Genomic DNA, 18,160 nt, shown 5'->3' on the forward strand with positions numbered 1-18,160 from the left:
TATCTACTCATATATGCTTAGAGTTGCATAATCAATGTCATGTTGGTAGAGGTTTGATCCATAACACTAGAATTACTGAGCCTTTTTTCCCCTGGTGCAAGTCCCTACTACTAGATTTACTAGCCCTGCGCAAATTCCCCCGACCCTAACACCTCTTGGCACCCCGCTGAGATTTTCACAGGTCTTCAGCTCCATTGTTCTCCTGCTTTTGTTGTGCAAACACACCATCCCCCAACCCCCAACCATGAGAGATTCAGGTCTTTCCTTCCCTGCAAGGCTACTTTCTTGTCACTACATTGCATGCCTGTCCATAAACACATATACACAGAGTTGTACATATATTTATATAGCCACACCTTACATAATATACAAAAAGTCTAGTTATACACACATATATATATATATATATATACACAGTGGGGCAAAAAAGTATTTAGTCAGCCACCGATTGTGCAAGTTCCCCCACTTAAAATGATGACAGAGGTCAGTAATTTGCACCAGAGGTACACTTCAACTGTGAGAGACAGAATGTGAAAAAAAAATCCATGAATCCACATGGTAGGATTTGTAAGGAATTTATTCGTAAATTAGGGTGGAAAATAAGTATTTGGTCACCTCAAACAAGGAAAATCTCTGGCTCTCACAGACCTGTAACGTCTTCTGTAAGAAGCTTTTCTGTCCCCCACTCGTTACCTGTATGAATGGCACCTGTTTGAACCCATCATCTGTATAAAAGACACCTGTCCACAGCCTCAAACAGTCAGACTCCAAACTCCGCCATGGCCAAGACCAAAGAGCTTTCGAAGGACACCAGGAAAAGTATCGTAGACCTGCACCAGACTGGGAAGAGTGAATCTACAATAGGCAAGCAGCTTGGTGTGAAAAAATCAACTGTGGGAGCAATCATCAGAAAATGGAAGACATACAAGACCACTGATAATCTCCCTCGATCTGGGGCTCCACGCAAGATCTCATCCCGTGGGGTCAAAATGATCATGAGAACGGTGAGCAAAGATCCCAGAACCACACGGGGGGACCTGGTGAATGACCTGCAGAGAGCTGGGACCAAAGTAACAAAGGTCACCATCAGTAACACACTACAACGGCAGGGAATCAAATCCCGCAGTGCCAGACGTGTTCCGCTGCTGAAGCCAGTGCATGTCCAGGCCCGTCTGAAGTTTGCCAGAGAGCACATGGATGATACAGCAGAGGATTGGGAGAATGTCATGTGGTCAGATGAAACCAAAGTAGAACTTTTTGGTATAAACTCAACTCGTCGTGTTTGGAGGAAGAAGAATACTGAGTTGCATCCCAAGAACACCATACCTACTGTGAAGCATGGGGGTGGAAACATCATGCTATGGGGCTGTTTTTCTGCCAAGGGGACAGGACGACTGATCCGTGTTAAGGACAGAATGAATGGGGCCATGTATCGTGAGATTTTGAGCCAAAACCTCCTTCCATCAGTGAGAACTTTGAAGATGAAACGAGGCTGGGTCTTCCAACATGACAATGATCCAAAACACACCGCCCGGGCAACAAAGGAGTGGCTCCGTAAGAAGCATTTGAAAGTCCTGGAGTGGCCTAGCCAGTCTCCAGACCTCAACCCCATAGAAAATCTGTGGCGGGAGTTGAAAGTCCGTGTTGCTCGGCGACAGCCCCAAAACATCACTGCTCTCGAGAAGATCTGCATGGAGGAATGGGCCAAAATACCAGCTACTGTGTGTGCAAACCTGGTAAAGACCTATAGTAAACGTTTGACCTCTGTTATTGCCAACAAAGGTTATGTTACAAAGTATTGAGTTGTATTTTTGTTATTGACCAAATACTTATTTTCCACCCTGATTTACGAATAAATTCTTTACAAATCCTACCATGTGGATTCATGGATTTTTTTTTCACATTCTGTCTCTCACAGTTGAAGTGTACCTCTGGTGCAAATTACTGACCTCTGTCATCATTTTAGGTGGGGGAACTTGCACAATCGGTGGCTGACTAAATACTTTTTTGCCCCACTGTACATACATACACACACACACACACATATATACATACATACACACACATATATACATACACGCACACATTACATATATGTATATATACATATACATATATGTATGTATGTATGTATGTATGTATGTATATATATATATATATATATATATATATATAGAGGCTGGGGTCTATCACACCAGGCAAGACCCCAGGTGCAGGCTGTGTAAAGATGCCCCAGAGACAATCCAGCACATAACAGCAGGGTGCAAGATGCTAGCAGGCAAGGCATACATGGAACGCCATAACCAAGTGGCCGGCATAGTGTACAGGAACATCTGTGCCGAGTATAATCTGGAAGTCCCGAGGTCAAAATGGGAGATGCCCCCAAGGGTGGTGGAGAATGACCGAGCTAAGATCCTGTGGGACTTCCAGATACAGACGGACAAAATGGTGGTGGCTAACCAACCGGACATAGTGGTGGTAGACAAACAGAAGAAGACGGCCGTAGTGATCGATGTAGCGGTTCCGAATGACAGCAATATCAGGAAGAAGGAACACGAGAAGCTGGAGAAATACCAAGGGCTCAGAGAAGAGCTGGAGAGGATGTGGAGGGTGAAGGTAATGGTGGTCCCCGTGGTAATCGGACCACTAGGTGCGGTGACTCCCAAGCTAGGTGAGTGGCTCCAGCAGATCCCGGGAATAACATTGGAGATCTCTGTCCAGAAGAGCGCAGTCCTGGGAACAGCTAAGATACTGCGCAGGACCCTCAAGCTCCCAGACCTCTGGTAGAGGACCCGAGCTTGAAGGATAAACCGCCCGCAGGGGCGTGCTGGGTGTTTGTTTTTTATATATATACACACACACAGGGAGTGCAGAATTATTAGGCAAGTTGTATTTTTGAGGAATAATTTTATTATTGAACAACAACCATGTTCTCAATGAACCCAAAAAACTCATTAATATCAAAGCTGAATGTTTTTGGAAGTAGTTTTTAGTTTGTTTGTAGTTTTAGCTATTTTAGGGGGATATCTGTGTGTGCAGGTGACTATTACTGTGCATAATTATTAGGCAACTTAACAAAAAACAAATATATACCCATTTCAATTATTTATTTTTACCAGTGAAACCAATATAACATCTCCACATTCACAAATATACATTTCTGACATTCAAAAACAAAACAAAAACAAATCAGCGACCAATATAGCCACCTTTCTTTGCAAGGACACTCAAAAGCCTGCCATCCATGGATTCTGTCAGTGTTTTGATACCAGCCCAAACCAGTACTCCACCTCCACCTTGCTGGCATCTGAGTCGGACTGGAGCTCTCTGCCCTTTACCAATCCAGCCACGGGCCCATCCATCTGGCCCATCAAGACTCACTCTCATTTCATCAGTCCATAAAACCTTAGAAAAACCAGTCTTGAGATATTTCTTGGCCCAGTCTTGACGTTTCAGCTTGTGTGTCTTGTTCAGTGGTGGTCGTCTTTCAGCCTTTCTTACCTTGGCCATGTCTCTGAGTATTGCACACCTTGTGCTTTTGGGCACTCCAGTGATGTTGCAGCTCTGAAATATGGCCAAACTGGTGGCAAGTGGCATCTTGGCAGCTGCACGCTTGACTTTTCTCAGTTCATGGGCAGTTATTTGGCGCCTTGGTTTTTCCACACGCTTCTTGCAACCCTGTTGACTATTTTGAATAAAACGCTTGATTGTTCGATGATCACGCTTCAGAAGCTTTGCAATTTTGAGACTGCTGCATCCCTCTGCAAGATATCTCACTATTTTTGACTTTTCTGAGCCTGTCAAGTCCTTCTTTTGACCCATTTTGCCAAAAGAAAGGAAGTTGCCTAATAATTATGCACACCTGATAGAGGGTGTTGATGTCATTAGACCACACCCCTTCTCATTACAGAGATGCACATCACCTAATATGCTTACTTGGTAGTAGGCTTTTGAGCCTATAGAGATTGACAGACCACGTGACTTTTGCGCATTGCATGCTGGGAACTCGTGGCAAAACAATCCAAGTGTCATGGTCCTGGGTCGGTGACCCAGCGCTTTTAGTTTGTTATCATTTTCTAGATGATGATTGTTTAAGTTCTATGTTCTATTCGGTCTGCCTCTGAGTCTGCGTCTGTATCTGTCTGTCTATGGTGTCACCCCATCTGTTTGTGAATCTGTCTGTTTAGTTCAATGTCTTGTCTGGTTCCATGTGTCTGAGTTTCCTGTTTTATTGTGAAGGTCCGTGTCGTATGTGAGTGTGATCAGTTTACGTTTCCCCTGTCCCGTCAGCCCAGATTCCTCCCAGCTGTGTTGCCCTCCTGTCTCTCATCCCCTGATTACTGGTGTGTGTATTTAAGCCCTGTGTGTTCTCCTGCCTGTTGCCGGTTCGTCTGTGTTCCTCGGTGTCCTGCTCGTCTCTCTGCCTCTCTTCCCTTTTTGTTTCATCTCAGGTTTGTCATTTAGCTTTCCCAGTTCAGGTCTTTAGTTTTGTCTTCCCTCTTGCCTGTTTTGCCTTCTCACCACTGTGTAAATAAACTCACCGGCATCTCATCCACTGCCTGCATCTTGGGTCCTTCTTCTAACTCCACACGGCTTGCCTCGGCAGCCGTGACACCAAGTACCGCATCAAATGCAAGCATTTGCAGCACCGCAAAACGTTCATTCTTCGGTTCCAATAAATTCTTGCTTTTTCTTTGCCCCCCAAAAAGGTATGTACAAAACGAAGGAGAACAATGCCGGTCCGTACAAAGACAGACTTGATGAAAAGTCAAAGAAAAGATACGAGGAAAAAAATCAAACCAGTGAAAGGGTCAGACCCTTACGAGCACACAGAGGGACAAAATACGTTAGCGTGCTGCCCAACTTTCACCATGCTCATATTTATAATTATACGGTTCTTGGAGTGAGCGCATACACTCGTGAAGTTTAGTAACTTCAGGTCACTGCAACAAGCCCAGCTACAGTTTACCGACGGATGGGTGCAGGACCTTGAAATGCACCGTGTAGAAAGTAAAGACCATCGTACATATCATAAGTTTACCAGTCTCACAAATCGTCTTCATAAATACACATTCGTTAACAGTTTATTAATAGGACCTTTGAGCTCAATGGTAATTAATTAGTAGTGGAAATAATTTCTGGTACGCGTTACAGAAATGTAGCAGTGACAATAATATTGTATGTTGTAATCGTACTGGGCAATTAGTGATACAAAACAACTGTTTTATCCTTTGAATAAAAGTATGTTTTTGTCAATGTACCATAATAACAAAAGCGAAACACAATATTGTGTCAGGACAATTCACTATTTATGCACAATAAACAAAGGAGCGACAATTTCTGTTCAGCGCCAGACTTGCTTGTAACCTATATCACCAATTATGTTATGAAAAATGACGCATTAACTACAACAGCAGACTGACGTCACATTTTCAATCTCTATACAGCTTGGAGTAAGACAGCATGCATGAAGAGGATGATGTGGACAAAATACTCATTTGCCTAATAATTCTGCACTCCCTGTATACAGTGGGGCAAAAAAGTATTTAGTCAGCCACCGATTGTGCAAGTTCCCCCACCTAAAATGATGACAGAGGTCAGTAATTTGCACCAGAGGTACACTTCAACTGTGAGAGACAGAATGTGAAAAAAAAATCCATGAATCCACATGGTAGGATTTGTAAAGAATTTATTCGTAAATCAGGGTGGAAAATAAGTATTTGGTCAATAACAAAAATACAACTCAATACTTTGTAACATAACCTTTGTTGGCAATAACAGAGGTCAAACGTTTACTATAGGTCTTTACCAGGTTTGCACACACAGTAGCTGGTATTTTGGCCCATTCCTCCATGCAGATCTTCTCGAGAGCAGTGATGTTTTGGGGCTGTCGCCGAGCAACACGGACTTTCAACTCCCGCCACAGATTTTCTATGGGGTTGAGGTCTGGAGACTGGCTAGGCCACTCCAGGACTTTCAAATGCTTCTTACGGAGCCACTCCTTTGTTGCCCGGGCGGTGTGTTTTGGATCATTGTCATGTTGGAAGACCCAGCCTCGTTTCATCTTCAAAGTTCTCACTGATGGAAGGAGGTTTTGGCTCAAAATCTCACGATACATGGCCCCATTCATTCTGTCCTTAACACGGATCAGTCGTCCTGTCCCCTTGGCAGAAAAACAGCCCCATAGCATGATGTTTCCACCCCCATGCTTCACAGTAGGTATGGTGTTCTTGGGATGCAACTCAGTATTCTTCTTCCTCCAAACACGACGAGTTGAGTTTATACCAAAAAGTTCTACTTTGGTTTCATCTGACCACATGACATTCTCCCAATCCTCTGCTGTATCATCCATGTGCTCTCTGGCAAACTTCAGACGGGCCTGGACATGCACTGGCTTCAGCAGCGGAACACGTCTGGCACTGCGGGATTTGATTCCCTGCCGTTGTAGTGTGTTACTGATGGTGACCTTTGTTACTTTGGTCCCAGCTCTCTGCAGGTCATTCACCAGGTCACCCCGAGTGGTTCTGGGATCTTTGCTCACCGTTCTCATGATCATTTTGACCCCACGGGATGAGATCTTGCGTGGAGCCCCAGATCGAGGGAGATTATCAGTGGTCTTGTATGTCTTCCATTTTCTGATGATTGCTCCCACAGTTGATTTTTTCACACCAAGCTGCTTGCCTATTGTAGATTCACTCTTCCCAGTCTGGTGCAGGTCTACAATACTTTTCCTGGTGTCCTTTGAAAGCTCTTTGGTCTTGGCCATGGCGGAGTTTGGAGTCTGACTGTTTGAGGCTGTGGACAGGTGTCTTTTATACAGATGATGAGTTCAAACAGGTGCCATTCATACAGGTAACGAGTGGGGGACAGAAAAGCTTCTTACAGAAGACGTTACAGGTCTGTGAGAGCCAGAGATTTTCCTTGTTTGCGGTGACCAAATACTTATTTTCCACCCTAATTTACGAATAAATTCTTTACAAATCCTACCATGTGAATTCATGGATTTTTTTTTCACATTCTGTCTCTCACAGTTGAAGTGTACCTCTGGTGCAAATTACTGACCTCTGTCATCATTTTAAGTGGGGGAACTTGCACAATCGGTGACTGACTAAATACTTCTTTGCCCCACTGTATATGTGTATATACTGGAGGGTTTGGAGGGTTTCACCCCAAGTCCAGCACCCTGAGGCTGTATGCTAAGCGGAAGGAAGGGGGCCGGGGACTGGTGAGTGTCAGCACCACAGTCCAGGATGAGACAACGAACATCCAAGAATACATTGGGAAGATGGCCCCAACTGACCGAGTGCTCAGTGAATACCTCAGGCAGCAGAAACCCAAGAAAGAGGAGGGAGACGAGGAACCATCATGGAAGGACAGGCCCCTGCATGGTATGTACCACCGGCAGATAGAGGAGGTGGCTGATATCCAGAAGTCCTACCAGTGGCTGGACAAAGCTGGACTGAAAGACAGCACAGAGGCGCTAATCATGGCAGCACAAGAACAAGCTCTGAGCACAAGATCCATAGAGGCTGGGGTCTATCGCACCAGACAAGACCCCAGGTGCAGGCTGTGTAAAGATGCCCCAGAGACAATCCAGCACATAAGAGCAGGGTGCAAGATGCTAGCAGGCAGGGCATACATGGAACGCCATAACCAAGTGGCCGGCATAGTGTACAGGAACATCTGTGCCGAGTATAACCTGGAAGTCCCGAGGTCAAAATGGGAGATGCCCCCAAGGGTGGTGGAGAATGACCGAGCTAAGATCCTGTGGGACTTCCAGATACAGACGGACAAAATGGTGGTGGCTAACCAACCGGACATAGTGGTGGTAGACAAACAGAAGAAGACGGCCGTAGTGATCGATGTAGCGGTTCCGAATGACAGCAACATCAGAAAGAAGGAACACGAGAAGCTGGAGAAATACCAAGGGCTCAGAGAAGAGCTGGAGAGGATGTGGAGGGTGAAGGTAATGGTGGTCCCCGTGGTAATCGGAGCACTAGGTGCGGTGACTCCCAAGCTAGGTGAGTGGCTCCAGCAGATCCCGGAAACAACATCGGAGATCTCTGTCCAGAAGAGCGCAGTCCTGGGAACAGCTAAGATACTGCGCAGGACCCTCAAGCTCCCAGACCTCTGGTAGAGGACCCGAGCTTGAAGGATAAACCGCCCGCAGGGGCGTGCTGGGTGTTTGTTTTTTTTTTAATATGAGTTTATAGATAATTACACAGAATTTATGAGAGTAACTAAAATAACCTTATTTTGTACTTCAAATCAAATCAAATCACTTTTATTGTCACATCACATGTGCAGGCACACTGGCACAGCACATGCGAGTGAAATTCTTGTGTGCGAGCCCCACAAGCAACAGAGATGTGCCAAACACAACAACACAAACGAGCAAAATACAAGAATGGCCGACCTGAAACTAATAAATATATGTACAATATATAATAGTGTATGCATTTCTGGATGTGTATACTAAATATTTTCGTGTGTGTGTGTGTATACACATTTTTACAAATTAAATAGTAAAAAAAAACAAAACAACAATAATAATAATAATAATAATAATAATAAAATATATGAAATATACAGAGTTGAATATGTGCAAAACAAGTGGCATTTATATACAGTGTGGAGTGCATAATGTTGAAGTTCCAGTAGTGAAGCTGAGGTGTCTATGACGTGTTCAGCAGTCTGATGGCCTGGTGGAAGAAGCTGTCTCTCAGTCTGCTGGTACGGGACCGGATGCTGCAGAACCTCCTTCCTGATGGAAGTAGTCTGAACAGTTTATGGCTGGGGTGACTGGAGTCCTTGATGATCCTCCCCGCTTTCCTCAGGCACCGCTTCCTGTAGATGTCTTGGAGGGAGGGAAGCTCACCTCCAATTATCCGTTCAGAGCACTGCACTACTCGCTGGAGAGCTTTGCAGTTATAGGCGGTGCTGTTGCCATACCAGGTGGTGATGCATCCAGTGAGGATGCTCTCAATGGCACAGTGATAGAAGGTCCTGAGGATGCGGGGGCTCATGCCGAATCTTTTCAGTCTCCTGAGAAAGAAGAGGCGCTGCTGCGCCTTCTTCACTGTTTTGTTTGTGTGTACTGACCATGTAAGATCCTCAGCCAGATGTACTCCAAGGAACCGGAAGCTGCTCACTCTCTCCACAGCAGCGCCGTTGATGGTGATGGGGGTGTGTACTTCTCTGCACCTCCGGAAGTCCACTATCAACTCCTTTGTCTTTGCGACGTTGAGGGTGAGATGGTTGTCTTGACACCAGTGGGTCAGGGCGCTGACCTCCTCCCTGTAAGCTGTCTCATCACCGTTGGTGATAAGACCCACCACTGTAGTGTCGTCCGCAAACTTCACAATGATGTTGGAGCTGTTAGTGGCTGTGCAGTCGTAGGTGTAGAGTGAGTACAGGAGAGGGCTCAGTACACACCCCTGTGGAGCACCAGTGTTCAGTGTGATGGGGGATGAGGTGATGCTGCCCAGTCTGACCACCTGGCGTCTGTCAGACAGGAAGCTAAGGATCCAGCTGCAGAGGGAGCTGCTCAGTCCTAGATCCTGCAGTTTCCTGTCCAGCTTCGAGGGAACGATGGTATTGAATGCTGAGCTGTAATCTACAAACAGCATCCTCACATACGTGTCTCTCTTCTCCAGGTGTGACAGGGCAGTGTGTAGTGTCAGGGCTATGGCATCATCGGTGGACCTGTTGTGGCGGTATGCAAACTGTAGAGGATCCAGTGAGTCGGGTAGTGCAGAGCAGATGAAGTCCCTGACCAGCTTCTCGAAGCATTTGCTTACGATGGGGGTCAGGGCTACAGGTCGCCAGTCGTTCAATGAGGAGATGGTGGAGGATTTGGGTACAGGGACGATGGTGGCCATTTTGAAGCAGGCTGGGACTACAGACAGAGAGAGGGAAAGGTTGAAGATGTGCGTGAACACTCCAGCCAGCTGAGCCGCGCATGACCTGAGGACGCGGCCGGGAATCCCGTCCGGACCAGTAGCTTTGCGTGCGTTCACCTTCCTGAAGCACTTCCGCACATCCTCCTCAGACACAGTGTACGCACTGACGTCATCCGCGGTGCGCACACTGTCCGGTCTCATGGTGTTCGCTGCGTCGAATCTAGCGTAGAATACGTTTAGATCCTCACACAGAGAGGCCGTGGTCTGCGGTGTGCTGGTTTTCCCTCTAAAGTCTGTGATCGTGTTTAGTCCCTGCCACATACTCCGAGGGTTGTCAAACTGTTGCTCCACCCTGTCCCTGTACTCACGTTTGGCTGCTTTGATCGTCTTCCGGAGTTGGTAATGTGCGTGTTTGTAGTCCGATGTGTTCGCGGAGGCAAAGGCGGTGTTCCGTGCCGCCAGTGCCGCGCGAACATCTCCGTTAATCCAGGGTTTTTGATTTGGGAAGGATTTGACTGTTCTGGATGGGACGACATCTTCCACGCATTTCCTGATAAATCCACAGACTGAGTCTGTGTATTCATCAATGTCTCTGGCGGCCACGTGAAACATTTCCCAGTCCGCGTGATCAAAACAGTCCCGCAGCGCAGACTCCGATTGGTCCGTCCAACAGTGCACCGCCCTCCGGGTTGGAGCTTCCTGTTTCAGCTTCTGCCTGTAGGCGGGCAGGAGCAGGATGGAGCAGTGATCTGATTGGCCGAATGGGGCGCGGGGGAGGGCTTTGTACGCATCCCGGAAAGAGGTGTAACAGTGGTCGAGTAGCCGATCTCCACGTGTGTTAAAAAGGATATGTTGATGGAGTTTTGGTGAGACTTTCTTCAGGTTTCCCTTATTAAAGTCCCCGGCTGTGATAAACGCTGCCTCTGGGTGTGCGGTTTCCTCGCTGCTGATCGCGCTGTACAGTTCCCTGAGTGCACGGTCAGTGTCGGCTTGTGGGGGAATGTAAACAGCCGTAATAATCACTGCTGTAAATTCCCTCGGTAGCCAGAATGGCCGGCACTTAATCATCAGGTACTCCAGGTCCGGTGAGCAGAAGGATTTGACCGGGTGCACGTTCGCATAATCACACCAGCTGTTGTTGATCATGAAACACACACCACCGCCTCTGCTTTTCCCAGTAAGATCCCGTGACCTGTCCGCGCGATGCACGGAGAACCCCGGTAGTTGTATTGCGGAGTCCGGTACTTTGTCCGATAGCCAGGTTTCTGTGAGGCAGATCACGCAGCAGTCCCGCATCTCTCGCTGGAATGAGATCCGTGCCCGAAGCTCGCACAGCTTGTTCTCCAGAGACTGCATATTAGCCAGTAATAAACTGGGTAACGGTGGTCTGTAAGTGCGCCGTCTCAGTCGAACCAGAACGCCAGATCTTCTCCCTCTGCGTCGGCGTTTGCGGCCTCCAGGGCCAGAGAACAAAGGCGTCTCAGGTGAGATGAATGGGGGGTTTGCAAACGGAGCGTCCGTGTTGCAAAACTTGAACTCCGGAAAGTTATAAGAAAGACCGTCTTTTATGTCCAGTAAGGTTTGTCGGTCGTACACAAGGAGACAAGTGCTGCTCGTGAAAAAATAAAGGAAAAGTAAAATTAAACACAGAAGAAAGCCGTTGCTTGGGGGAGCTCGCGACGAGGCTGCCATACTCGGCGCCATCTTGGAGCAGCACTTATTATCTAAGTCTGGGATATTGTGTTCAGACTCCTTTAGCCCAGGAAAATTGCACCCTGACTTTAACTGGTTATGATATGTAAGCATGTTTGGAAATCCCTCTGCAGCTTTGCATGTCAGTCTCAAAAATTCAGTTCAATCAAAGAGCTAAATTCACGCTTTTACCCCATTATTACATGGAGGGCCAACTCTTAATAGACCGTTGCAATGTATAAAAATCCCTAAACGAACTTTATTTAATCATGATATTCTTAACATGCACAGACAGTGAGCGTCTTCTCTCTGCTGAATCTCTGCATGTCTTATTTTCACCTTTGACCTTCACTGCGATGTCTGGGAGCCCACCCCCTTCTCTCTGCCTCTCACACATCCAGTAGCAGGCCATGTTTGTGCCTTCATGAGCTGTACCATTCAGTGTTTTGCTTCATTTAGTCTTTCTTTTTATCAATTTTTTGTCAGTCTCATATTTACATTTTTCTTTATGTCCGGCAGATCTCTCAATCTTGCCAAATCCCATTACACAAAATGTACATATGTTTGCAATTTGCCCTTTTTGCCCATTTTTAGACACTCGAGTTCATTTATCAACACTTTTAACTGCTGGAATATTCCCTGAAAATAAACTGAGCGTTGAAACCAAATATTTCCTTGGTTTTAAAGGAATATTAAAGGAATGAAAGGAATATTTGCAACGCCATCAAAACAGCACAATCTTCACACCAGCATTGACACCAAAAATATCACCTCTTTTATACTACTTGTTTAAATTGTATCCTACCTACACCCGTTTTCACATCTTGTCTTGTGTGATTAGGTAGAGGATCATTAGGAAGTCCCTCTCGGGGGGACGCTCCCACAGAGCTTAAATCTGGAACTCTCCACCATTTGACCTTAGACCCGAAGAAGATTCTAGGATGAGAGGTGAAACGTCTTCAAGCAACTTAAAGAAATCCAAACGCTTTTCTTTCCAAGCTCCTTAGACTACGACGACCTGGATGACTGAGAACCTTTACAGACATAAGAGAAAACAAAAAGCTAATTTATTCATCTGAATGTAGGAAGGAAGAAAGACAATGGGGAGGTTGAAGGTTCTATTTAGCATCTTTATCACGGACAGTGTTACAGCCTTTTTGCTGACAGAGACATCACTCATGGCCATCACACTAAACCAGAGTAGAAACAATTAAACAGCATTTAAGAAAACCCCAGAACACTGGGCCATGACTGGTCTCACTGTGTTAGAGCTGATGAACAACATCAGTAATCTGCAAACTTTAACCTCTAACAGTGTTTTGCTGCTTTACCCCAATTTTTCTAAAGATGTGTTGTCTTTTGCAGGCCACCACTGTAAATATGAATGTGGTCTTTGGCTGATCAAATAAAGCTCCACCTTGTGGAATAAATTAGTATTACATAGAAATATTGCCCAGCCCCAGTTCAGCTTTAAACTGAATTTCAAAAAGTAAAATACAAATTAAGACTTCAAAACAATGAAAATACAAAACTATAAAAACACTGAATAACTTCATCCACGTGTGACATCAGCTGACACTCTTTACAGGAGTCCATCTGAACTCTGTGGAGCCTGATCTCAAGGTTTTTAAGTCTGACCCCAAAACCAGAAGAGGATCTTTCTGCCTCTGCAGATTCATTTTGATTTACTGATTTCAGTCCTGCATGATCACGCTGATGTTTGCACAGAGCAGATAATGAAGTGAATGTTTTTGCACATTGGCAACAGTGAAAACGTTTATTTACAGTGTGGGATCGTTTGTATTTGGAGTATGAACTGAGATTCCTGAAGCTCTGGTCACACTGGTCACAGGTAAATTATCTTACATGTGTGTACGTTCATGAAGGTTAAGATGCCTCGATCGTGAGAAGCTTCCGTCACAGTGTTTACACTTGTATGGTCTCTCTCCTGTGTGGACTTGTTTATGACTTTTAAGGTGACCTGCAGAGGTGAAGGATGACCCACACTGGTCACAGATGTGCTTTTTAACCCCACTGTGAATGAGTTCATGTATTTTTAAATTAGTTCGAGTGGGGAAGCCTCTCACGTTCTTTGCAATAGTTGGTTCTGTCTTCACTGTGTCTACGTTGATATATTTTTAGGGTCTGTTGCAGAGTCAAACTCTTTCCCACCACCACAGCGACGACAGGGTTGAGAACTGGATCCATCTGTGTCACTCTGCTTCTAAACAAAGACACAAAGACAGTGTAAGTCAGGGAATTCCTTCAACATTTTAATTCTGAAAGTCGCCTGAAATAAAGAGAATCTCTGCCAATGTCCAATTACACTTTACTGTTTTCATTATAACACTCAGCTTAATGGGATACAATAAATGTCTTTGATGTAGAGGAACAGCAACAAGCACTGGTACCCTGGCTGCAGACAGTCTCTCACCATACTTTGAGGACATTTAAATAAAACTCACAAACTATTAAAAGTAAGCTGATTCTGAGGGGGTCAGGTGGGATACACTGATTGGTTTTAGTTAGATGACCCTCCCGTTGTTCAGTTAGTAAACACAAGTAAAATGGATTGATTCTTATAAAGCACTTTTTTACTCTGCCTGAGCACTCAAAGTGCTTTATACAACACGGTAAAGCACTTTGCATGCTAGAGTAAAGTGACCTGGTACTGAGACTCAATAGGTCTTTGTTGTAGAGCAGGCGTAGGCAACCTTTCTGATGATGAGTGGCATCTAAAATTTCCTCTAAAGTCAATGTGTCATCGCAATTATTGCATTAACAATAAATTTAATAATGCTGCATATCAACAGTTACACACTATACAGAACAACTTTATAGAACTATATTTGCTATATTTCAAAAAACACTTTTTATCCATAACATAACATTTAACCATAACAGCAAAGGAAATATACAACAGAAAATGCAGATGGTAAAACAATGATAAGAAAAAAGTAAACTGGGCTAATATGACTTTTCTTAATTCAGGGATTTGCAGGTTAATGTGATCCCTGCCCCTGCTTTGTATTTGCCAGTTGTATTATCTGGGGATCACATTTTGTAACTCGTTGAAGTGTCCCGTTTTTCAACCCAATTCTGGTCTCTGACTTCGGACGGCTTTGCACCTTTTCTGCCAGGATTTTCTTTAACCACATCAAAACAATCCACAAGTCGTTCCAGAACATTTCCACAGCTATGCCATCTAATAGCACAGTGGAGTGGGATGTCTATGCATGAGCTATCCATCTCCTCGAGCACAGACTGGAATTGGCGGTGTCAAAGCGGATCGCTTAACGATAAAGTTCACGATTTTTGCCACTGTGGCCATGGCGTCATGAAGATCTGAATTTGACATCTTGGCACAAAGGTTTTCTCACTCTTTTATTCAGTGTTGTTTAATGATGAGATGACCAACTTGTTCCTCAATTAAGGTAACAGCACCCCTGTGTTTTCCAGCAATGGCTGGTGCATCATTATTTGTCACAGCACAATGTAATGCCAATGCCTCGCTCATCAAAACACTCCTTAAAAACCTTGCCAATACCCTCACGTGGTGTGAATAAGGCACGGCGGGACCACAGATCATCATTTAGAGCGTGTTTTCACACGGCGGACGTGATTGCAGACCTGCACGGCGTCACCGACCACGCCTCACCACACCCCACCTCACGTTTTTTCAGGCATCGGGGTTAAGCAGAAGAGTTCCTCTTGTACTTCCACATCACAGGATCTTACCAGAACAGCCAAACGTGGAACCTCATTGATATCAACGCTTTTGTCCAAAGCTACACTAAACACCTGGGCTTCTTTCAAAGCAGCTGTTTGTTGGGCTCTGACATTGTTACCTATTTCCTGGATGTGTCGTTCCACAGTTCTGGCTGATGCAGGTATGTCTTGAATCCTTGCTTTAATTGCATCTTTGTTTGGAAGCCCATTAAATAACATCTCTGAGCTTGAGAGAAAAGCCTCCTTAATAAATTCTCCCTCTGTAAAAAGCTCTCCATGTTTAGCAATACACTGCCCAATACGAAAACTTACTTATGGTCCATGATGTTTAGCAGCTGTAAAAACGTGCAAGAGTACTTGCTTGCTTCTCATATCTTGACACAGCACGTGTAATTGATTCAACTTTCTCTGCCTCATACTTGAAGCTTCTTGATCTTTCATCTCAAAATGTTGTTTAACATTGGAGGTCTGGCAACCAACACTCTCAAGTTAAAGGGCACATACAGCATGATCTTTCTGTTGCACAAAACCCCAGTCTTCTGTCCAAATTGGCATAAAAGTCCAGGAATTACCTTTTTTTGCTCGCTTCAAGGCCATATTATACAGGACTGGCTAGCTAGCAGCATCCCTCTCCCCTGTAATTTTTAGCCAATTGGAAAATCTCCTCCTTGAATCGCTACCTTATCGTGGTGGAGGGGTTTGTGTGTCCCAGGGATCCCAGGGGATATGTTGTCTGGGGGCTTTTGCCCCCCGGTAGGGTCTCCCATGGCAAATTGGTCCTGGGTGAGGGACCAGACAAAGAGCGATTCAGAAGACCCTTATGAAAAGAACATCGAGGGAACAGTTTACCCTGCCCGGGATAGGGTTACCGGGGCCCCGCCCTGGAGCCAGGCCCGGGGAGGGTGCCCGAGGGCGAGTGTCTGGTTGCCGTGCCTTAGTCCATGGGGCCCGGCCGGGCACAGCCCAAAGAGGAGACATGGGCCTATCCTCCCGCAGGCCCACCACCCGCAGGAGGCGCAATAGGGGTCGGGTGCATTGTGTGCAAGTAAGCTATTAAGACTCGAATGTACACTCTGTTCGTGTTTTCCTCCAAAACAATAAGTTCCGTTGGAGCAGCCTTTCAACGCCTCCCTTTGTCTCTCGCAAGAAAAGTTGACCCACAAAAAAAAAGTAAAGCTATTTTTCGGCTATGAGCCCGACACGGAACCCATATTAGTCAGAGGTCCCTTTACTACGGTTCAGAGCCGCGGACCTTCAGTAACAGTAATAAATCACACAGCAATAGTACATTCACATAGTTGTAAAAAGCATGATAATATGTTAAGTAATCCAAAGTATTCAGAATACTTTACTCTCATTGAGTAACGTAACGGAATACGTTACAGAATACATTTTGGGGCATGTATTCTGTAATCTGTAATGGAATACATTTTAAAAGTAACCTTCCCAACACGGTATATGGGGCACAACGATAGTGGGTCCATTCTTCATCAATGGAAACCTCAAGGCCACTGGATATTTGAAATTGCTACATGATGATGTGTTTCCCTCTTTATGCACTGAAGCTGGCACGTTCCCTGAGTTTTTCCAGCAAGATGGTGCACCACCACATTATGGGTGCCAGGTCCGAGCATCACTAGATGAACAGTTTCTTGGAAAGTGGATTGGTCGTCGTGGGCCAGTTGAATGGCCCCCAAGGTCTCCCGATCTGACCCCCTTAGACTTTTATGTTTGGGGTCATCTGAAGGCAATTATCTATGGTGTGAAGATACGAGATGTGCAGCACCTGAAACTACCGATACTGGATGCCTGTGATGGCATTTCTCCTGCGGTGTTGCTATCAGTGTGTGAAGAGGGTTGCATTGACAATCCAACAAAATGGGCAGCACATTGAACACATTTTAAGACAGATATCTGTGTTTATCTGTGTAAGACAGATAAACACTAGAACGGCCTATGTACATAGTTATAGTGGAAAAAGAAGCCAGTTTCTCTTTGTTTCCCTCTCCACCATTGTGTTTATTATATTTGAATGAAAGTGCAACTGTAAATCCTCAAATATGGATGCAAAGTTACAGTAATCATGGTTTTTAGTTTGATGACTTATTATGTTCTTTACTGACATTTTCAAAATTCCAGTAGATGCCATTGAGTCCAGTAGAATTATTAACATGCGAACACAATTTAATGAGAAGAGTTGGTCCAAACAGTCAGTCTTAAATAAGAAGATAACAATATACATACATACCTCACAGTAACTGCACTTGCAGAGTTTCTTTCTAGTGTGGATCTGTTGGTGAGATTTCAGGGAACGTGGCTCTTTAAAAGCCTTATCACAGAGGTCACATTTATAAGGTCTCCCCACAGTGTGGGTAAACATATGGTGTTGTAAGTCTTTATATCTCACAAACAGTTTCCCACACTGATCACAGCAGTAAACGTCATTTCCAGTGTGAATGCGGAGGTGAATATTTAGGCTGCCTAGCAAGTGGAAGGTTTTTCCACATATGTGGCAGCTGTACGGCTTAAATCCAGAGTGGATAACTTGATGACGCTGTAAGAGGCCACTGTGGGTAAAAGCTCTGCCACACTGATCACAGCTGTATGCTTTAACTCCACTGTGACTGAGTTGGTGTCTTTTTAAACTAACAGCCTGGGTAAAAGACTTTCCACACAAGTCACAGGTGTATGCTTTAAAGCCACTGTGGATGAGTCGGTGTGTCTGTAAGTTAACAGCCTGGGTAAAAGATTTTCCACACAAGTCACAGGTGTATGCTTTAACGCCACTGTGGATGAGTTGGTGTCTTTTTAAGCTTCCAGCCGAGGTAAAAGATTTT

The 18,160-nt window shown here is 45.1% G+C and overlaps 1 long non-coding RNA gene across 1 annotated transcript; it reads right to left on the reverse strand.

The window, feature by feature from the left end:
* Positions 1 to 12,703: 12,703 nt before the first annotated feature.
* Positions 12,704 to 18,158, reverse strand: LOC120717304. Its single transcript, XR_005692162.1, has 2 exons — positions 17,572 to 18,158; positions 12,704 to 13,818 (listed from the first exon to the last, which is right to left on the reverse strand). It is a non-coding gene; the product is annotated as an uncharacterized LOC120717304 (long non-coding RNA).
* Positions 18,159 to 18,160: the final 2 nt, after the last annotated feature.

This window comes from Simochromis diagramma, unplaced genomic scaffold (genome assembly GCF_900408965.1).
Source record: "Simochromis diagramma unplaced genomic scaffold, fSimDia1.1 OVJJ01000097.1, whole genome shotgun sequence".
Taxonomy (NCBI): Eukaryota; Metazoa; Chordata; class Actinopteri; order Cichliformes; family Cichlidae; genus Simochromis; species Simochromis diagramma.